The 24,462-nt window shown below is 33.2% G+C and overlaps 1 long non-coding RNA gene across 1 annotated transcript in view; it reads right to left on the bottom strand.

The window, feature by feature from the left end:
• Nucleotides 1-2,896: 2,896 nt before the first annotated feature.
• Nucleotides 2,897-24,462, bottom strand: part of LOC148282253 (uncharacterized) — a 245,243-nt gene continuing 223,677 nt past the window's right edge. The window contains exon 5 of the long non-coding RNA XR_015822139.1: nt 2,897-4,364. This is a non-coding gene — a long non-coding RNA (uncharacterized LOC148282253). The remainder of the gene's footprint in view (nt 4,365-24,462) is intronic.

Genomic DNA, 24,462 nt, shown 5'->3' with positions numbered 1-24,462 from the left:
TTAATCAACAATATTTTGAGTATGTCCAAATTTTTTAAGACAAGGACTGGATTCCACTCCTCGGGGAGCTGTTCATATTAACATATTACAACAGAGATGAAGAACATTTTAGAGAAAGTAATAAAGAAGTCAAGGCATCTACAGGGCTTATAATCTGTCGTTGGCTAGCCACGCTGATGATATGATATTGCTGGCTCCGTCATTAGCAAGGCTACGGCAATTAACTTCATTCTGTGAGCAGTTTGTTAAAAGCCATGGTTTAAAATACAACGCTAAAAATTGCGATATGGTTGACTTAAAGACAAAAAACTTAAATTTAAATGTGCCGCCCCTCTTTACAGATAGTACTGAAGTAAAAAGAGTAAAGTAGTTCAAATATCTACGCCATGTACTGGATGAAAAATGTGCGGAGAGTTGTGATATATGACGCATCAAGCCTATTGTACACGAGCTACTATGCTGGCACGAAGATTTGATCAATGCTCCGTGGAAGTGAAGAACAGATTGTTCCAGGTTCTATGCACACAGCAAAACACCAGTGAACCGTGGTGTAAATACTAGTAGGTGTAGTATTAGGGATATGAAATTGTGCTATAACAATGGATTTAGAGCCCTTCACAAGCTTTATCGACATCGTAGCGCGAGTGGAATGTTTGTTGCAGCTAGATTTCCTCACTGAGATGGACTGCTGCGGCACTAGAAGCAAGCATTACAGAACGGCTGGGGAAAACCCTAAAATCGTAATCGGCCAATAGGTGGAACATGGCTGGGAATCGAGGTTGTGACAACATTGGAGCAGGACCTTTAACTGCCGTTCTTCTAATTTCTGTTAAATATTGTGCTACTTCAAAATCCTTCTAAGTTTTTGTTTGCATATTTTTTTTCATGCCATTCATTATCTTGTTATTCTGATTATTTATACGTTGTAATGGGTATCTGGCCGATTGAGTATTGCACTACCTGCCTAATCGAGCTGGAATAAAAAATATTTTTATGATTACTATAATAACATACACAAACACACTTATTTCTTCTTCTTTTCCACATCCACTCCTAAGTGGAGCATGTGGACATCCCCAGTTGCCTCCAGGAGACCCTATTGCCAGCCAGCACTCTCGCCTTCTCCCACGTCAATCCAGCGCCTCCTAGTTCCGCCGAATGATGTCGAAAGATAGTCGTCGACGGCTTTCCGGGACGGCGTGAGCCCGCAGGTTTTAAGATTATACTTATTTGAAACCTCGATAAAAAAAATCGTAAAATAACACGTTTTCTTGAATGTTTTTTTATGATTAAACCTAAATTTACAATGAGAAAATATCCCTTTAAAAAGAGGACGTATTAATATATAAGTAAAAAAATACTGCGTACGTAGCACGTTTGCTTATTAAAAAAATATAATTTGTATACCTAGACAGTAATCCCGTTAACAAGATGTAACCAAAACCAAACAAAACTGTTTAAGATACAGAAATTCAAAATAAAGCGTTCTTGAGCCGAACAATTATTTGCACATATAAAACAAACTTTATAAAGCGTAGAATTCGCGATGTTTCTTCGTGCTTACTTAAGCTTCATCATATATTTTACAAACACTTCGCAAAGGCGACGAGCTGTGCTATCGTAATCTTAGAAGGAAAATCGCATTATATATTACTTATTACTTATTACTTATAGACGGACTCCGAATAAATGTAAAAAGAAAAACATTTACTTATCAGATCAATTTCTCTTACAAAGCCTTTCGGATTTGTTTAGAACTTAATAATGGGTAATATAATTGGCGGGTCTGATAAAATCAAACACAATTTGTAGTTTAGCTGTTTAATTTACTTCGGAATCGTGACGGTATTCGAACCAACTGTTTTTTTTTTTGCAGATTGTAGAAAAGCGGACCAAAGCTTAAATTTCGAGATTAACAAAATACGCTTAAAGGTAATATTTGCTGTAATTTAAAGTTGAAAAATAAATAATGAATTTTCCAAGTTTTAGTAAATTTGATAAATGGGTATTTATTAATTGTTTTTCTGTCACACTCTCGCAAACGCCCCCCAGATACTGTGGGTAAAAGATAAAGATAATATGCACGTCGGACTAATTTTGCCTAACTTTAATCGAGAAAATCGACGTTTGGCTGTTCTGTTTACCGCACCTCAAAACTGAACTGATTTTGTTATTTTTTTAAGACATGAATTTTTCTGTGTCTGTACCACAGATATATTAAATACCATCTATTCAGTGGTCAGTACCTATTCTGTTTTTCAAAATTATTAATCATTTATGTATTTAATTTGTCCGAAGACGGCAGATAAAACTGGGTGATATGTGATATTTGAGTAATTAGGTGGTCCTAGCTCCCATAAAGAATTATTTGTCAAAAAAGCAAAACGATAAAAACACGCCAATGGTAAATATCTATGGTCGAAAAACATGTAGCTCTAGCGCCATAATCCAGGGCAAAAATACGAAAATACATTTGTATGAAGAAAAGTGAGGCCGCGTTCAATACAACAATTTGCAACAATAAATTATGCATGTAAATTAAGTTACACTGACTCTCGACCCTCTGTTTTCCCAATGCTCCGGTCGAACGAAAAACAGAAAAATAAACCATGTTAATTAAGACCCGCGACAAAACTTGGGGGCGCCTAAGAGAAACACTTGCAGAGCTTAAAGCTCCGGTGCAAGTTTGCAAAGCTTCAAAACTTTAATTCAATTTACTTTCGGTCTAGAATCTTAGCAGTTAGTTTGGGACTTACAATTATTTGCGAACAGTATACTCGTACCTCTTTCGTGCGACTGAAACACTTAATTACTTTTTGTAATTTTGATAAGCGATAATTATGTAATTTAAATAACGCAATTTTCAATTAACTTTGATCTCAAAGAGACTTCATAATTTTCTTGTTTTCTTAATTATACGATGTTCCTTAATTTAAAGACTTAAAAGCATACACATCTGATTAAGCAGATATTTAAATTAAAGTTTTAACAAAGTTTTGAGTAAATCCGAATGTTTGCAGACAGGCTGGGTTTCCTCCCTAGGTAGTTATATAGATCAAAATTTGTTGCAACAGGGAAGAAAAAAAAATTGAGAAGGGTTCAATAATCCATTTTTAAAAATGTTTTCCCTCTTTGTTGCAAAAAAAAATGATCTAAAAGTTTTGATTTCCTAAGAAAAGTAAGGAAGTTGAACTTTTGCTTCACAACTGTGATTAAATTGAAAATATGTAAAAAATTGAGCTCCAGTGTTATCAGAATTAGGTGCATAAAACGACAAAGACCGATAATTACATGGCATGAGCATATCCAACAAACACTTGACAAACGCGGCCATGTCAAAAGTCGGAATAATCGGCGCACGTGCATGCGAAGACGTGTGAATGTAGAAAAAGCAAGGTCAGTAGATAATGTGAAAATTTAGCTCGACATGGCGTTCTATTCTCTCTGCCTACTCTGTTTTTTATAGACACAATATTTCAAACATTGAACAGATTTAGTTTGTTTTCATTCTTCTATCTATTCTCACCATTTGAAGGGTACATGATATAAAGGACGAATGTTAAAAAATGAAGTTTTGAAATATAACGTTTTTAAGTTTTCAAACCTCTTGGACATTAAAATAAACTTCTAAATGTAAAGGGATCTACTAAATGTAAATAGCGTTTACCACACTTTATGTAAAAATTTAAAAAATATATATTTTCGTATAGTCTATTAACAAACATTTTTTTTTAAAACTTCCTAATTGTTGTAATTATAAATAAATTAAAAATGCCTTATTAACTTTATATTGAACACGTTATGGCAAAAAAGGAATACAAAAATAAAAATATCATAATTAATATTCCCTTTCTGCAACTAATGGTGCATAGGGCACTGAATTGATACACCAATCACTGCATATCTTAGGCGGCCTCCGTGATAAAGTGGTTACGACACTTGACTCGCTCATGGATGGTTCTGGGTTCGATTCCCGATGAGAACATACAAATTAAAGGATGTAATTTTTTTTATGTTGGGTATACTGTGCTGTAATTCACCACTGTTGTGGTGCAAATAAAAAAAAATATATATGTATCTTGATATTTTTTTAAAGATGATCAGTCTTTACGCTCCAGGGACTATGAAATATTCTATGTAAAAACACCGTTTTAAATAAATATTTCATTTCAACTGTGTCGGAAATCGAATTCGAGACCTCTTAAATGACTGACAAACGCGCTGACCATGAGACCGACGAAAAGTTTAAAAATATATATATTAATTTACGTAAAACAAACTCATATTTATGCATTAAACACAGTTTAAAATAACACTAGAACTTACGTTATTTTCGAATCCTGGAAAACTTGATTTTCGTATTTCTGAAACAAGAAAAATGTTGATTATTAATTAAAATCTTTAGCATATATAATAATTTAATTGTGCATTTTGAATAGCCATTAAACACGATTGGTTTGAGTGTGTACAGTTAGATTAGTTACACGGTAAAATAACTTTGGCGATTAGTACTAGATCCGTAATAAAGATTTGGCTGCCCTATGAATAAATGACTCTTGGGAAATTGGTGTGTTAAATTTGTATTCGAAGCGGTGAAAATGCTATGAAATAGTAAAAATGTAATGAGGTTAGCGCTTCAACCATTAAAATAAATTGATTTAAGTATTTAGTGTTGTCGTCTCTCAAACGAATGTGCGGAAAATCAATGGGTGACAAAATGATCAAATCAGGGAGAGTGAAAATTCGAGACAGGTATAATTAACCATCCCTGTCTGGTGATGTGTAGCTAGTACACATTGCGTCCAATAACTATAATATCTTTACAAATATAATAAATATTGGGTTTAGATTTTCAGTATTCCTCAATTGCACATTTATGTATCGACTGAAATAATTTGTTATTAAATAATAAGTAGGTACTTATTAGGCGCAAAAAAAGAATTTTATCTGAAATTGGGGATAAATTACAAATATCATCAAACGTTTACCAAAAACACCAGGCGTTACACATCCACTACATATCCAGTCACTTAGTCTATTTTATTTTATTTTTTGCACCACAACAGGCCAGGAGGCCTAATTACAGTGGTGAATTACATCACAGAACACCCAGGCTTGAGAAGAATCACATTTATTTTTTGTGTTCTCACCGGGAATCGAACTCGGAACCTTCCGTCTGTGAGTCAAGCGTCTTGACCACTACACCACGGAGGCCGTCTAGTACTAGCTATTTAGTAACTCTCGGGAAGTTGGCGCAGGTGCACGTTTTGCCAGAGTCTTTAGCTATACCCAACGGTTTTTTCATGTTTTCAGCAGTAAGATTTGAAATAATATCATCTTTAAATTAAATTATGGTTAATTAAAGCCCTTTACTATAAATAATCCATTTTTCCCCTTTTAAATCTGTTATTTATTTAATGTGTAGTGACTACACAACACCGTAACGCGCGGGTGTTGTTAGGACTGTGAGGGAAAGGTTAAGTGCTGGTTTTTCGAAACACGACATTTGCTTGAAACGTGAGTTTTCGGGTGACGGTTCTTTTTGATTCGCGTCAAATAGCGAGAACGCATTGTTTTAAAAAATTACACCTTACAAATAAACCTAAGGGTAATTTAATTGTGAGTTAAATATGTTGTTTTATATTTCACTAGCACCCAATATAAATAATAGAAATAGGGCATTAAATACACGATAAAATATCATTTTTTAAACACGATATTTTATCGCGTAAGACGTTGATATTTTTTAAAGTTGGTTTTAAAAGCGTTTTAGTGAAATTCATTTTCAGGTAGTCGATGTGTCTCAATTCTGGCTTTAAATTGACAACAACAAAAAAGCCGTGTGGGGCAAACACCGTGTTTTGAAAAAACTATCTTTTAAAAAATATATATATATTTATATTTGCGTTCTTATGATTTACCCTAATATTTATTTTTTTAGGGCCATTTTCAACGAGTTGTAAATAACTCACTATTAGAAAACGAAACTAAAGTTGGAGTAGAGTGGGATTCGAACTACGGACCATTGGTCCGTGAGTCCGCGACACTAGTCACAGGACCACAACCCGATTCAATAAATTGATAACTATAATGCACGCACAGTTTTTACATACAAAATGTTTTTTTCGTATTTTTTTTTTTGATAATGAAAGAGGATGTATTTTATTTTATTAGGTAATTCAACAAAGATACATACTAGAAAACATACAATTTAAAGCATTCGTCGAAATAATTTTACATGCATATATGTATATCTTCAATTATATATTGATAAAAAAAATGAACTGCAAATGGGACGGAATAAGGACAGGGATGCATGAAGAGAGAATAAGTAGGGGAAAGGAGATGTACATAACTATTATTGTAGTGTTCATCAAGTTACCTAATGCATTTTAAGCGTCTATTTTAAAACTGACAAAGTGGTATTTGTGTGTCTATATCTTCAAATTTGGTATTATACACGGAAAAATTCCTACGAAAAAAGAGCATTAATGTGTCAATAGCCAATTATAGTTGCGCGGCTGAAACGATTGTTTAATTTATTTATTATGACATCATACTAGTGACGAAAACAAAATTGTGTGAATTTTAATATTGATAACGATAATTAGATACTCAAATAAATCAAATGCCAGCGCAGAAAATGTTGGGTTTTCTTTGTGTTATTTCCACCAATCAAACGTTTGCGAATTATAATGATGGATTGAGAATAACGATGCTCGATAAATATAACATTTTCTAAAGAATGAGAAACGTCAAAAGGGAAAAATACATTAATTTCTGATACTCAGAATAAAATTCCCAAGTGGAAAGGCAGTAGAAATTGTAATATGGAGAATCATTAGATACAACCATCCATCACTTCACTCGCCTAATAGTTATGCGTAGTCCTCGAATACCTTCCACGCATCATTTGTACCACTAAGGGCTTCATGTTGGCTTCGGCAAATATTATTCTTAGAAATGTATTGTAAAAATAAAAATGCTTCGCCGCGAAAGAAAGAAATGTGCTTTATTATTTTTGTGAATTTATCACAATAAAACGTAACGGGTGGCTTGCGTGAGCACTGTACATATTTATACCATAAATAAATACTGCATGAAATAAAAAAAGATAACGTTACGTTGGCCTAAGTTTTACGTTGGATTTTGAATGTGTGAAGACGTTAGTGTCAGCAGTTGTGCAAAGGGCACTGCATTGAAAAACGTTCAAGACGTCGAGAACCTGATGCCTTGTAAAGTAAGCAAGCGTGGTTAAGGCTGTATGGCCCAGCCAACCGTATCGCTTCTGCTTGGTGACAGTTATCACCAGAGTTGGCTGCGTCCCATCTCTTTTTACTTCATTCCTTTCAAAGTCAACCCATCGCACACCCAAGATTCTTATTCTTAAAATTTTGGGGCCATTTTCAATGAGTTGTAAATAACTCACTTATTAGCAAATGAGAATCAAGTTAGGGTGTAGTGAGGTATTTTTATCAATTAATAATTGAAAGTTTAAGAGAAATAAAAAAAAAATGTTTATTCAAAGTATCGCCTCTCACTAGCTATACACACGCGTATGTGCCATCTCTCTGGCAATACATGAATACCGTGACGATAAAATGATCCGTCTTTGGACCGAAACCATTCATCCAACCAATTTTGCACTACTTCGAAATTGGCCAACTGTAGCCCAGCTTAGTCATAGGCCATCGATCGGAACAAGTGATAATCAGAAGAGGTCAGATCTGGCAAATACGACGGATGCGGTAGCAGATCCTATTTCAGTGTTTTGATGTTGCCCTGGACGATGAAGTGCGATGGCACGGAGAGGTGTCGTGCTGCAGTACCGCTCGTTCGTGTCTCGTGTCCCATTCTGGCCGTTTTTCGAGCAAAGCCATAATCAAATTGATTAGATTGTTGTCGGTAGTGATGCCCATTGACAGTTTCACCCATTTTCAGCAGCTAATAGAACACAATTCCTTTTTGGTCCCACCAAACGTAGAGCATTGTCTTCTTTCCGAAGCGATTTGGCCGCGCCGTCAATATTGACGGTTCGCCAGGTATAATAAGCCACGATTTCTTGCATTCAGGATTTTCAAAATATATCCCCTTTTCATCGCCAGTTATAATTCTATGCAGGGAATTCTTTTTTTCGTGCCACAAAAGCAAAATTTCAGAGATGGTTCTTTGATTTTCCATGTGTCTCTCAGTCAACTCACGCGGCACTCATTATCTTTCCTTTTGAACTTTTTCCACGGAATGCAAACGTTTGGAAATACCTTGCCAATTCCTGTTTAATACCTCTGCAAGTTGATCTTGTGTTTGCGTATCATCTCCATCCAATAACGCTCGCAGATCAGAGTCCTCAATTGTTTTTGGACTTCCAAAGCGCACCTTGTCTAAGTAGCTACTTTTAAAGCTTTTAAACTCATCAAAACTGCAGGTAGATTTTGATGGTGGATGTTTTCTGTAGGCAAATTATGTTTATTTGGCACAAAATTCAACATAGTCGTTGTCAAAATACATATTTTTGTGTTGCGATGAATGTTGGTATGTTGGTATTACGAATAACGACTGATACTTGTCGAAACCTATAAAACAAACATAACTTCTGACATGTATGTTCACTACACGTGACGCTAGTTCCATCTATGCGTAAAACCTGAAAACTTAGTTGCGCAACTAGTAAATCCACAATTCGTTAGCCTTAGAACAAGCTTTTGTCTAGTTCGGCGGCAAATTGTGAATTGGAAAATAAGTCAATGTAAATTGTTAATATAAATAATATTAAAATAATTTAAAGCAACTAGTAAGCCTAGCCTTATATTTAAAGGCATTTAATTTTTGGAATTGTTAAGGATAATTTGTAATACAACATTATGAAAAATACATTTATGAAAAAAAAAAGATGTTATTTAAATATAAACTATTTATAATTATGAGCATGGAATGCTTCATTTTTTTGTATGAATTCAAAGTATCAAAATAGAATTTTTATTTTAATAGGGTTCAATGAATCTACAATCGAAAATATTAAAGGAATGTGTATTACATTATACCGAGTATCCGGTTGTGGCAAAAGTAGTATGAATCACCTATAAAAACCGAAGCCAATTACTCAATCTCTCGCTTACCTAACGAAAATCTATTCAGCATCGCTCTGTCTCGTTCATTACTGTATTAAGCTATATAAAAAATATGAGAAGCGAGATAGTTGACACTGAGATCAATTTTAACATGAAGTATTACAACAATGTTTTCAGTATGCTTACGGACTGGCTAGATTTTCTCCCTATGGAGTTGTTCATATTTCAATTTGTTGCAACATAGAGGGAAACTATTTTTGAGAAGTGAAAATACTTCACAAAATTCAACAGATTGAAGAGTTGAGGAAATGTGGATGTTCAAACATAGGCACAGTGGTGAATGTTACACAGTGTGTGAAGTGGCTACTTAAACCAGCCACTGACAGGTCATAAGCCCTGTAAAAGCCTAGACCCCCATATTCCCTACTCAAAAATGTTTTCCCTCTCTGCTGCAACAAATTAAAATATAAAATATTACAGCTTGTGGATTTAAAAGACGTAAACTTAATTAGTTAAAACTGTGAAAAAAGGAGACACAGATTATTAACTTGGGCCCCTATAAACTCTGTTTGTACAAAATATAACATCATTATCATTACCATTCCGCTCCTAATGGTGCATAGGGCACTGCAGTGGCACATCAATCGCAGGGTATCTTGATATTTTTTTGCTACATGAAGGTAAGATGATTAGTCTTACGCTTCAGGTACCAGTCTAAGGACCATAAAATATCTAACATAGTATGTACGGATTTTACTTTTTATCTAGAATCCTCAGGGCCCCTATTACAGTAAGAAGTAAACAGATTTATGCATCTTCAAATATAATATCTGTACCTTAGAGGATAGAACGCGGGAGTCTGCTTTTTGCCATTTTGGAATTTAAAATTATCGCAATAAGCTTTTTTTATACGTGAGTAAAACACCGAAGTGCACTTTCATCATAAAAATGCTTTTTTGAGTTGAAATAAAAATCTGACGTCCACGTTGTTTTAATGTAGTCCCAAATAAGCTATTTTAATGTTAAAATAATTATTTTAGATTAAGAATTCTTTATAGATTGAAATTAACTCATTTTCATTCAAAAGTGATGAAGTTTTGGAAAACGTGTTTTTATGGACAGTTCGTTCAATGTGGCTCCTATGGGTTACTCTTTAAGGTACAGATGTTGTACATAAACAGTAATGGAATATAATAAAAAGATACTTAAAATTTTCATACTAACATGAACATTTTCGAACTGAAAATACGATTTTACTTTAAGTATAGACAATAGAGAAATATCACGATATTTTATTTATTTTTTAAGTAATAAAGGTCTATGAAATACTGTTCAGTAAGAAATTATTTTTTGCTAATTATACTTTTAAATTTGTAATTTCGAATTCCCACAAAAAACAGTGATTCCATTGGCCACGCCCCTAAAACGTCACGATTCATGTTTATTTGTTCGTGGCCGTTGAAATGTGTGTAGAACAATATCACAAATCTTGGCGTCACAACAACCAAGGCCAAATACGTCGCGTTTTTCTAGGAACGTATTTATATTGTATTTCTTTTTTACATTTATGCATGAAAACATTTCTTCACAATATCCATACTGATTTTGAAAATTCATTTAATTATTTTTAATCGACTTGGCCTCGAAAATAATTAAGTTAAATATTCTAGCATTATGTATGTGTATTCAAAATTTAATTTAAAAAAAAGGGTGTTTTCGCACTAGAATATTTCATAGTCCCTAGACTGGTACCTGTAGCGTAAGACTGATCATCATGCCTTCATGTTACAACAATTATCAATAGACGCTGCGATTGGTGTACCAATGCACTGCCCTATGCACCATTAGGTGCGGAAGGGGAATGATGATGATGAAATCGACTGTGAAATATTTTTTATCGGTATTCGTAATATGTGATATTTCCCTGTTGGTAGGGGTTTCCAAAATAAAATTTCACTGGACTAATTTCTGCATTTATTTATTTATATATACAACACTGTGTGTTTGACCATGTCATAATAAGACAAAACACCTTACAATCGCGTTAGTGTATAAACACTCTAGTATATTAATTAATAAATGAACGGCAAAATTTTAATTTGGATATTAAAATAATTCAGATGGAATTCAACTATCAAAAAATAATTTAAGATAATACTAATGTATGGGAGCGAAGTATGGAATTGGAAAAATAATGATGAAAGTAGGTTGAATGCTGTCAAAATGCGATCCCTCAGGCGAATGTGTGGTAAAACGATGTATGATAGGTGCACAAATGTCGAGATCCGTGAAGTGTGTAAGGCTGAGACATGCATTATTGACAGAATTAAGAAAGGGGTGCTGCGTTGGTTTGGACATGTAGAGCGAATGGGCAGCGAAAGAACGACTAAAAGGATCTACGATGCAAATGTTGATGGATGCAGAAAACGAGGAAGACCGAGAAAGACATGGCACGATCAAGTCCATCAAATACTTGAAGATGGACATGTCAAAAGTAGGAATAATCGGCGTGCGTGCATAAGAAGATGTATGAATGTAGAGGAAGCGAGGTATGTATGCCAAGATAGAGTGTTATGGTGTTCTATCCTCTCTGCCTACCCCTACGTGATGGTTTGTTGTTGTCGTTGTCTTATTTTTGATTAAAGCAATAACTTTGTAGTCAAACATTTTAACTAATGTTAGTAAATATTAGTATATAACCACTTAATATCGTATATAACCCGGCAAGTGGTTATATACGATATTATTCTCGTACTAATATAAACTAACATTAGTTAAAGATAACTCTCTCAACTTTCCATTATTATAGGGGTCCCGAGGGTTCTGGATAAAGAAGATTAAATCGGTAATAAGTACTATATTAGATTGTGTAAAAACGTGATTTTGTGTCAGATTTTTAGATTATAAAAATAGCCCGGTATGCTTTATCCATAATAAGATTTTACGTTCAAATGGCAGTGTTTATCATATTTGTTATTTTAATTAACAAACTGTTGGTGTATTTTCGTGTATCATTGTCTGATATTTCACGTTTTTAAGATTATTTAAGCGTCTTGTTAGTAGACAAATAACATACCATTGCTCAATTTTTCATCCTTACTTTTAATTAAAACAGAGCGTTATTTTATTTTTAATGCAACACATAAACTAATTATATTTCCATCGTGGTAATGAAATTGTACGATGGATGCTTTATTCGCTTGGGGCCGAGTCGAGGCGTTGCGTTAGTTCACATCCTCGTTATAGTTGCGTCTCACTTTAACTGCGTTAGCTGCTGAGTATTAGAGGCAGACAGCGCTAACGAGTTTTGCGCATCGCTGTAACAAAATGAGGTTAGATTTGCGATATAAAAAGTGAAACGTCAATCGCGCACTGAAATTAATTAACAATGATGCAAGGTTTTTGTCGGACACACACATACACCCGTGTACGCCTAGGATTACGTACTTTTGTACGCGCACGGAAAAAAATGTGTATGGCGTGTTGTACCTTCATTTTGCAAATTTATTCGTACCCCGTACGCATATAGATATTCGTAAATACCCGACGCGTTATCCATTCGGGATGCTTCGGTTTATGCTTGGAAATACGTCTCCTGTTTGTGATGTTTCGGAATAACTTTGGCCTCTGTGGGATTTAAAAAAAAAATGCAATGGTGCATTTTGTATCTGTCACATATGTATATTGTGTAATACAAAAAATATATTGAGGGGAGATCCTAAAGCCCACCATCCACCCGCAGCTGTTATAGAGTCCCGGAGGACTCTCTGTCAGCTGCGCATAGAGGAAAGTTATTATAAATATTCCTAAGGAATACAAACTCTATGTAGATCGAGGAGGCGGGAGGAGGACGTATGGACAGAGGCCGACACGTCGTCCCCACCCCTCAGGATCCCCTTAATGCCTCAAAAAATATTGCGTAGTTTGATAATCTGCTACATGTAGGTAAGGTAGTCAGTTTTAAGCTTCAGGTCCCCGATTACAATGAAAAGTTAACCTTTATCTTCAATTTTATCTACAAAGTAATGTTAAGTATTCTGTGTGAAAAACAGAATATTCATACATTTTTTTTTCTTAACATTTTCAATTATAGGTTACCGACGAAGATACTTTAAATGCTCTTGCAAATATACTCACTTTCGTACACATATAACGGTTTTTCTTTATAGACAGTCGAAGATAACTCGGTTAACTTTTCATTGTAATCGGGGCCCCGGTACAGTGAAATATTGGAGCGTTAAACCACCTTTAAAACAAACATTTCATGACGACCCGCTAGGAATCGAACCCGGGACCCCGGAAAGTGATTTCCTTTTTAGGATTTTTGCCCGAGAGTATCCATCGAGTCGAAAATACTATTTGAGGAGTCTGGTTTTATTTCACACACAGAACTGTATTCTTCTGAGGTTGAAATTTTTATTATTTTGCTAAGCTATTAGAAAGACATAGCAGGCCATGTTGGCTTTTGTTTCGCAAAGTTGTTTGTTTTTGTCCCGTACAAATGTTTCGTTTTCACACTTGTTTTGGCTACACACAACTGTACCTGTAACTTGTCAGTTCATTCGTTTTTCGAGAAGTAACATTAAAAAAAATCTTTTTAAGATTATGTTTCTTTTATTTTTAATTTGAAAATTTATTTATAAACCCTTACGGATTATTACATTATTTTTACAAAAAATAAAATAAACATTTTTCATTCATACTCTGTTGTTCAAAATAATATTTTTTACATCTTTTGAAAAGTTTGTCTGAGTCTTTTGTTAAGTTTTGTCTGGTAGTTTATTGTATAATTTCAATCTCTGGTTTATTAGTCTTGATTGTCCTTGTCTTGTTTTAGAAAGTTGTATATGGTATTTGTCTGATATTCTCGTATTATGTCCATGCTGACTACATTTTTTTACAGGTTTTAGTTCTTCGTCTACAATTACATTAGTGGCTAATTTATGGATAAATTTTAATGATTCTAGTTGAAAGAGTTGAGTTATATTTAATTGCTTAGTTTGTTTAAAAAGTTCTCTAGTTGCAATTTGATAAGGAAGGTCATTTTACTTTAATATTTTATTTTGTTGTCTTTGCAGTCTGTTTATGTCATTTTGATATCCTGCTCCTCACAGTAGTTGCGTATAACATATTTTAGTTTTTACATAGGCTTCATACATTATATTTTTTTCCGTTTTTGGAACAAAGTTTTTGATTAAAAAAAAAGACTGGACAATGTCACCACTTTGCTAATTAAATTGTTAATATGAATTGTCCATGTCAATTGTCTGTCTGTTGTTAGTCTTAAGTATTTAACATGTTCAATTTCAATTTTTTATAACGTGCCCTAAAATATTTCAATGTATCCAATGTACATACTGTATAATATATAGTCCGGATGATTAAGTTGAAACTTCGAAACAGATCGAAGAAAAACTAAAAGATTGATTGGTTTATTAAACTAGCTTTTACCCGTGGCTTTGATAGCCTAGAATAAAAGATAAATAAGCGTTGTCTTTCGGATTGAATGACTCATTTTTTCGGGATAAAAGTAGCCTGTATCGATTGCCGATCATCCAACTATTGCTATGCAAAAAAACGACTATCTGTTAGTATATGGCGACGTAGGATCGCTACTCTTTTTTTTAATATGAATTAATTATCCACTAAGATTTTTTTTCGAGATAGTGATTCCACCTATTTTCGAAAAGTAGTTTGTGAGATTTGTCAGCTTTACAGCTTCCCCTATGCAAAAAAAACACGTTTTTCAGTAGCTTCATTGCGACGTGAAAGAAGAATGAATTTGTCCACTAAGAATTTTCCCGAGAGACTGATATTTTTTTGGAATGAAAAGTACCTTACGACAATTCTCAGGTTTTCGGCTATCCCTATGCAATAAACCACGTTGATTAGTAGATTGTTGCGACGTGAAGCAAACACAAAAGAACTGACAGACACACTTTTTCATTTATAATATCAGTACAGATATTGGTGGGGTTTATTCGATTTGTCTGTGTAGCAGTGGACTGCATAATAAAAGGCGTTGCTTCTCTGAATAGATTTATTGTCTGGAGATATAAATGAATTCAGGAAGGCTCTGATACTGCAAGTGATAACAAAACGGTGGCCGTTAAGGAGTTCTACGATGAGCTAGTCGAGCAAGATGGAGCGGAGCGCACGAAGAGAATGAGAAATAATTTTCTCTCCCCTTTATAGTCTAAGTGGGTAGTTCCAAAAAAAAAAAAAATAATCTAATACACAGGAACCTACCTACAGTTGAACACTAAATCTAAACAGATACTACAGATGGTTACGCCACATAACTCTACGTGTGTTTAGCACATTGACTAAGTTGAAGCGTTAAAATTTATTTGCTACCTACTGGGCCCTAGTTTAGACGTTGCAATGCCTACCGTGGGTACCAATTACTATCCCGGCCCCATAACCATAACTGAATTGATCGTGTGTGTGTGCATGTGCTTTTGATATTCTCACCGCGATCGCGAATAAATTATTTTTGCGATCAATAACTCATTAAATCCACTGTGTCGTGTAATCGCATTTAATATTCAAGAAAACACGTCCTTTCTGACGACAGGATCTAATCGGATTTTTACTGCCGTGAGAGAAGTTCCAAACTATGAAGATGCCAGAACCCAGTATAAGGTAGGTAATTGCATTCATTGTATTTAGGGTTCAGTGGTAAAGTAAATAAGAATAACGCATCCCGCGAACCAGACTATTTTTTGCGTTCATCTGTCAACATGCAAGTGGCGCGATCAACGGATAAGTCTAAAATGTTCATCACAAGCGATAAATGTTTTTGATATTAAAAACATAATTTATACTAATGCAATGCATTCCTATCTAATATTATTATAATTGACTTAAGAAAGAGTAGAGAAAAGATAAAAACGTTGAACTCTCCATTGTATTGTGTCTCTATTCGACCTTTCATGGTATGACAAGTACAACATTAATAATATGTCTCGCTAGATAACTTTACTTAGTCACGGAACACCGCTAACTGTTTGAGTTGGATCCGATTCGTCTGCTGTATAAGGCTTCGAATATTTCACGTCAGATATAGTAAGCCTGAAGATAAGCTGTTTAGTATATTCCGAACTGTTTCAAAGCTTCATATCGTGAACTTGTTAATGAGTTAGAATGTTATGTAATCCGCAACCTGTAGAACGTATCAAAGCCACATTATCATTATGTATATATTTTAATAGAATTCATTATATCATAAAAGTCATTAAGTGTACATTTTAGACAGTAAATGATAGAAAATGTTAATAAGTAAAACGAAATATTAATTAGTATAATTAATTTTAATACAAAAACATTTCTATAAAACGGACATAAACTATATTATATAACCTGATTCCGTGTGTTTGGAAATCTGATAAACCAACAGTATGGAAAAAAAATACGGTTCAGTTGACAGACATGGGAATAAGGAATCAGAAAATTAATTTATTTATCAACAATATTTTGAGTTTGTCCAAATTTTTGTAGACAAGGCCTGGATTCAACTCCCTAGGAATATAGATGTTCAAATATAGGCAGAATGGTGAATGTTACACAGTGTGTAAAGTGGCCACTTAAACCAGCCATTAACAGGTCATAAGCCCTGTAGATGCCTAGACTTCCATATTACCTTCTCTTAAATGTTCTTCATCTCTGTTGTAATATGTTAATTAATTTATTTATATTTTTCGATTTCTTCAATTTTATTCATAACATACATATTGAATAACAATATTTGCCACAGCAAATCGGTTTCATAGAACAGACATTGCCCATATAGGAACCGATTGCAACATTAGACGCAATATTTCTAGCTTGCCGACAATTGTCATTTTGTAAAATATGACATGTATGTATAAATATATAAATAAAAATAATAATTATATTTCAATATATCATTCCCTTCCCTCACCTAATGGTGCATATGGCACTGCATAAGTAAAACAATCGCAGGGTATCTTGATCATTTTAGTAACATGAAGGTAAGATGGTCAGTCTTACGCTTCAGGTAACAGTCCATGGACTATGAAAGATTCTTGTGTAAAAACACCGTTTTAAATAAATATTTCAAATCAATTATGTCGGGAATCGAACCCGAGACCTCTTGCATGATTGGCAAACACGCTGACTATTACACCACAAGGCCGACTAATTTATATATAATTTTTCAAAATAATGCTAAAACTTCCACATATACCCAGTAAGAAAACATATTTTCAAAATACATATATGAATTTAAATATTAGAATGACATAATATACATAAATATAGTAAAACGTTTAAATTAATCAATGTATCTTATAATAAAACACAATTTACTAATTTGTCGACTATCAGTTTTATGTCTTTTTTAATAACGAATAGAACCTAACAAAACATTAGAACAAGATTTGCAACGAGCATTAACTTTAGGGTACCTCAGAACTGCCCTTTTACCCTTTTTTTTTTAGTATTGGGCCCAGGATTTTTTAACATATTGACGCTGTCACAATGACGTATTTTAGTTGCAATCTACAAAAGCAGATAGTGAGCAAGTGTTAAAAAAGTAAACCTTTTTAAATCCTGTAAATTGTTTCTTTGACTGTGTAAAAATTCTAAAATCTCTTTAGTTTAAAATCTTTTTTATGTTTAGTAATTTACATTATTTTCGATGTTCATTATTGTAAGTTATATTTTGCCATTTATATTTGAGGGGATTGAATGCAAAACCATCACTGTCCATGATCACTGATTCTGGGAAGCCCAATAAAACCAGTAGCCAAATGACTATTCCTTTTAAGTTTAATGTGCACATTTAACATCAAATAAATAGTCTTTTTAGTACTTGTTATACCACGAACAAGTTGCACATTTAACTTAAAAGAAATAGTATTTTTGCTGCTAGTTTTGTTGGTTTTCCCAAAAACAGTGATCGTGGGAAGGGGCGGTTTTGCATTTAACCCCCTGATTAACGATTCGATTTTAATTATTATTGTTATATTCTCTAATTTATTGATTCATTTTTTAATATATAATTATTGATTTGAATCATTTAAGCGTCAAAAAAGCGAAAAAAAAACTAATAACTTAAAACGTCCTGCCTAAACACAGGAAACACCTAGCTTGCCGGAACCTGAAATAAAGACTCTCTGTACATTATAAAACATTAAAATAAATAACAAATAAAATATGCAATTTTTAAAAATACCCAGTGATAAAATAAAATTAACAGTTATTATTATAACAGGATGCGATGTATCTTCATAAGGTTTGAATAAACAATAAAAATCTTTACATAAACAATATAACCATAACAAATTACAACACGGATGGAGAATACCTTAAAGTAGGGAATATGGAAGTCTATGCATTTACAAGGTTTATGACCTGTCATTGGCTGGTTTAAGTAGCCAATTTACACACTATGTAACATATACCATTTTGCCTATGTTTAAACATCCTTATTTCTTACATTTATCATTTTTTTATTTTAGTGAAGTTAAAGAGCTGAAACCTTCATTGTTGTAAAGAGATTCATTTGACTGAATTATTTCACATACTAGGCAACGCCCGAAAACAATTTTAAAATTTTCAAACTCCTTCTTGGACCTGTTCAAGTCTTTTGTCTACAAACATTTGGACAAACTCAAATATTGCAATATAAGCATATTTATAGTATTTCGTAAATTTACAATCGGTTTGATACACTAGTAGATTCTCATATTATATAACATGTGTTCTAACATAATTTTATTAAAACTGAAAGAAACTCGAACAAATATATATGTTATTCAGTACAATTATTTTTTATTCCCATTTTTTAAATGATTTTTACACAAAATTGAACCTCAAAAAATCCAGTAAGAACCCTAAAGATTTTTCTTTCACTAAGAAATCCTGAGTATCATGATCCCTCAAATAATCCTCGTGCCCTGGATGTTTCTCGAACCCGCCGTAACCTTAACCGAAGAAATGTAAGGATTAAAGGATGTATCAGGATAACAGAAAGAGCCCTCCTGCCACAGCTGACTGCAATTAGATAACAATGCGCTTCACAGAGTAAGGATGTCCTTAAGCCGAACTTTAAAGGTTTAATAGTTCTTTAAGTTTTTATTGAGAAACGTGAAGCTAAATGAAACGTATTTAGGTTTCTAGCTGATCAGACAAATGTTTTTGATTAGTAAATTAATTAATAATTAACGCTGATGACGTTTACAACGATAAAAAGCATCGTGAAATGGAAACAGTAAATTATTTACTTGAAATAAATAAATATAAACTATATTGTATGTACAAACATGCACTTTACACATGAAACAGGAAAAAAAAACTTTTTTTTGTATCAACAATATTTTGAGTTTGTCCAAATTTCTGTAGACAAGAATTAGATGAATCTCACCCGCATAAATAAAGGTTTCAGCTCTTTAACTTCACAAACATCAACAGATGAAAGAATTGAAGGAATATAGAGGTTCAAATATAGGCAGAATGGTGAATGTTACACAGTGTGTAAAGTGGTCACTTAAACCAGTCATTGACAGGTCATAAGCCCTGTAGATGCCTAGACTTCTATATTACCTTGTGTTAAATGTTCTTCATCTCTGTTGCAATATATTTTTTTTGTATGTTACGAAAGTGCTTTTTAGGCGGTTAAATTGATTTAATACATTAATTAATCATTTTCGAATTTTTTTATTTTGTCTCATTTGCTAGAAAACTCAAATCTCAAATTACAAAAAAATATAATGATTATCATCATTCTCTTTCTGCACCTAAAGGTGCATAGGGTACTGCATTGAGGTTGAAGGTAAGATTATCAGTCTTACGCTTCAGGTACCAGTCCATGGACTATGAAATATTCTGGCGTGAAAACACAGTTTTAAATAAATATTTCATATCAACCATGTCGGGAATCGAACCCGAGACCTCTTGCATGGTAGGCAAGCGCACCGACCATTACACCACGAGGCCAACCTCCAGTCTTACCGGGGCCCCGATTACAATGGGAAGTTAACATTTATATTTAATTTTATCAACAAAGTAAAATTAAGTTTTTTGTATGAAAAGCAGAATGAACATACAATGTTTTCTTTTAAACATGTTCAATTCTAAGTTATCGATGAAGATATTTTAAATGTTCATGCAAATATGCTCATTTTTGTACACAAATAACGGTTTTTTTTTTAACTCGACTTAACAGTTAACTTCACATTGTAATCGGGCCCCAGGAACGATCAGGAAGGAAGGATATTTCAGCATATCTACCGGGATCCTTAAACCCGCTCTTCAATCCATTCTCACAGAATCTCACGTCTCCCCATGGCCACTTGTCTAATGACAGAATAAGAAAACAGTATTAAAAAAAGGTTTACAACTTTACGTAAAAAAAGAATTCATTTTCTTTGGTTTAAAAATTATAATTTTAACTAAGCTGCGGGGTGCGTTGAGTTACGGGTATTTCTCTTTAAATATTTCTGTCCGCAGCTTAATAAAACTGTTTTAATAAAAGGTTTCCAAGAATGATACAGTGAAATTAACACATATTTCTAGATTTTTCTCAACGGCCAAAGCGATTAAACTCTTAAAACTTGGGTAATCTTTGGCTTAAACTTCCTTCATGATAATACGCCCTTACCTTCTTTTACTTAAAACTCGCGTAAACTTGGAAATACAATGAGACTAAAAAAGTTTCCATCTTAAGTTTAACTTGAGAATGGTTTAAGTAACAATAATTAATCTTGGCGGTTTAAGTCGGTTAACTTGTTCCATATTTTTCATTAATAATAAAAAAGTTTTACCATATTTAATCCAAACGTACACTTTGCACTGGTCGAAGTATTACAGAGAGGTACAAAGATGGCGAAAGTCTCAAAATGGGGGAGAAAATTGTGCTTATTTAAAAACAAAAGAGTTCCATAAACAAATTTGACAGTGATAATTTTCAATTCCTTTTTGACGCATTGCGTCTTTCAAGAAGCTACCTTTTAGATTATTAAACTTGGTAAATTATATGAAACAGTTCAAAGATATTTGGGATACGTGGTGAATATGCTAAATTTATGTATAGTGCATTCAAATCTTTAATCGCCTTTGTTTATGTATGCGTAACATACCGTGGCGCAGTTGGTTAGACGGCCAACTGTGAAACTGGCGTCACGGGTTCGATTCCCGCCAGTTGCAAGAAAAAGAATCCAAGAAAGATTTTTTCTCAATTGGTCTGGGTGATGTGGTATATTTTTTGTTACCACCTTCCATCTCCCCTCTTTACCAACTGCTGACAAGCCTCAAATAGAGGCTTAGCGGGTTATTCCTTAAAATAAAAAACAGAAAATTTAATTTGAAAGATCATATTGTGCGTAATCACACAAACAAAAATTGTACTACAATATTTGAATGTGTCCAAATGTTTGTAGACAAAATAATGTTTCTCTATCCCCGTTGTAATTTGTTTATCTTAATGACTCCCGGGGGGGTGAAATGCAGTCTTTTGTCTACAAACATTTGGACAAACTCAAATATTGTAATAAACCCAACTGATCCAAGAAGAAGTTTTAAAATTGAAAAATTGTTTCAGGCGTTGCCTAGTATGTGAAATAATTCAGTCAGATGAATCTCTTCACAACAGTAAAGGTTTCAGCTCTTCAACTTCACTAAAATCAACAGATGGAAAAATTGAAGATATATGGATGTTCAAACATAGGCAAAATAGTGAATGTTACACAGTATGTAAAGTGGCCAATTAAACCAGCCAATGGCAGGTCATAAGCCCTGTAAATGCATAGACTTCCGTATTCCCTTCCTAAAAATAATCTCGATCCCTGTTGTTAATTGTTAATAAAAATTGTACTATCGGCATTAACACATTTATATAGAATATAGACCAACATACAGTGTATCATATTTTTAATATAATAAAATAATTTATGAAAGCACGATCACAGTTAGTGATTTACCATGTTAAATACTACGTATTGGTTTTGAGTAAAAACACTTAATTAAAATGAATACAATGGAATCCCGTATTCCGTACACGGTTTTAAAATAACACTAATTTACCATTAAATAACACTAATTTAAGTATCATTAATTTACCTACGCGTAACAGTAGAAGGTATAGTGATAATGTTTTAAATTTTGTGATTTTTACATTACTCCGTCTGTGATGTCTCAACTTTTTGCAACGGTGGGTTGTTCTGATTGGTGGGTTGGCTTTCCGGTAACCGGAAATGTGACACAAAGTAGTTCATTTTTGTAATTTTTTTCATTCATTTTTGAGAAACTTCGCTGTACAATTAGATACGCTAATTTTTACGGCGCGTAAAAAGCCATTTTTTATATCCAATTTCACGTTGCACTGAATTTTACATTATACTAATCATTGCCTTTCATGCCTTTCATCGCCCTTTTACTTACTTGGCGTATTTTATTATTATATTTAATTTTTTATTAAGGAAAAACAACAGTTGAATAAGAATATAAGAATACAAAATATAAAAAATAGTACATACATTGTTCGTTTTTAAGTATTCTTTTTTACACAGTACTGTGAGGAACGTACCCCTCCTGAAAAAAAGGTTTCAGCGTATATTTAACACATTCCTATTAATATTGACAAAATGATGACAAGGTGATGACACTGCGTGACTTAACCAATACTATTTTGAATTTCATAAACTTTTCTGCTCACACAAATTTAAAATGCACAATTGGTCATGATTTTAACAATTACAATACGCGTAACTCAGAGAATCTTTATGCATCTAAGTTTCGCTCAACGAAGTTAGGCAAAAGGTCTCTGGAAAATATTGGCCATTCCGAATATAATAATCTGCCGATGAGCTAGAACACGAAAAGTCGAACAGCAAACCAAAAATGTCGCAATTAAAAATATTACTTAAATCTTTTTGATAGAGATGGTTATTAATATAATTTATATAGGTGTAAAGTACTGTGTATTATGTTTCTTATATTATGTTTTCTTACTATTTAGGATGTATTAACTGTGTGTGATATTATGTATTGTCACAATTTTTTTTTTTTTATGTACGGTCCCAAACGATTTTTAAAAAATAAATCTGGGGAGTATAATATCTTCTTTATGTATCATATGTTTTATTAACAAAATTAAAAAAAAAATCAAATAACAGTCCTCTTCTCTAAACATTAGCAGCAGTATGATGTGAAGCTTTGGAAAAATAGAAGATTTACTTTAGTTTTTATTTCTTTAAAAAAAAACAGTCGTGTTCAGAGACCTGGCTGCATATTATTTTGATTGAGTGATTTTATACAAAATAAATGCGTAGTTGAATTACATAGAAAAATAAATTGACATAAGAAAATTTTTAAAAATTTGAATCGCATAAATATAAACTTTCTTCCCATTAAAAAGTTAATTGCATTCGTTCACAGCGCTTTGCAGCATATAATAAACAATACGTCAGTATTTGTTTAAACAAAATAGATGATAATCAACAGGTTTTTCATCCGAGAATCTGTGTCGCGTTTTGGGTAACTGTGACACGGTTCAAATCCAATTACAAATGGTTGCCAAACACGAAAATCTTTTGTGATAAAATCTGCAAAATAGTTCTCAGTTAACGGTGATGAAAAAAGCAGTTAAAATTAACTGCCACCTGATCTGAGACAATGAGTCACGACTCTTATTTCGAACAGAAATGTTTACCGTTGGCACTCGGAGAAAGTAACGAACTTATAATGCTAGTTACTGTTTTTATCTTTGAACATTTTATTACCAACTATCCAACACGAAGGTCCAAGAGAAAAACGGAACGATAAATGGCAGTACAGAATGGAGTATTAGTTGTACTAGTTCAACTCCGTATCCAGGCAATTGAAAGACACACGGTGTGTGAAATAGAACTAGAATCTGAAACGATTGTTTTTTATTCGATTAAAATTAGTTCGTCTCGATCGATTTCTCAGGTTTGATTTTCAGCAAGGCGACGTTAAATATTTCACCATAAACAATATTTTTGGTATGTCGTTTGATAATATGTACCGGATTCCACTTATAAGGAAGTTTAACCTTTGTAAGATAGAAAATTTGCTTTAACACAACTGTTTTTAGAACATAATAAGCAATCAAGAAATACGTTTCTTATCAATATATATACATCCTACATACCTCTAGCCCAGAGCAACAGTGAGATATCTCTGACGAACATGTTCTGAGATAATCCGACTTGGACGTGTGCAAAGGGTCTGACTGAATTAAATTATTTGATGTCAGTTATTAATACTAAAAGTTCACATAGGTTAAATATCAAACTTCAATAGTTTATTATTTGTAAACATTTATTTATTAAATTTATTAACATATGTGCATGTGTATCTAAAATTTTGAAATTTTGGGTTCATCTCACTGTTGCTTTTGGCTAGCGAT

The sequence above is a fragment of the Micrasema longulum genome, unplaced genomic scaffold (assembly GCF_059751315.1).
Source record: "Micrasema longulum isolate JH-2025_06_02 unplaced genomic scaffold, ASM5975131v1 h1tg000353l, whole genome shotgun sequence".
Taxonomy (NCBI): Eukaryota; Metazoa; Arthropoda; class Insecta; order Trichoptera; family Brachycentridae; genus Micrasema; species Micrasema longulum.
Note: the sequence above shows the minus strand (reverse complement) of the source record. Positions and strands in the feature narration are given on the sequence as shown.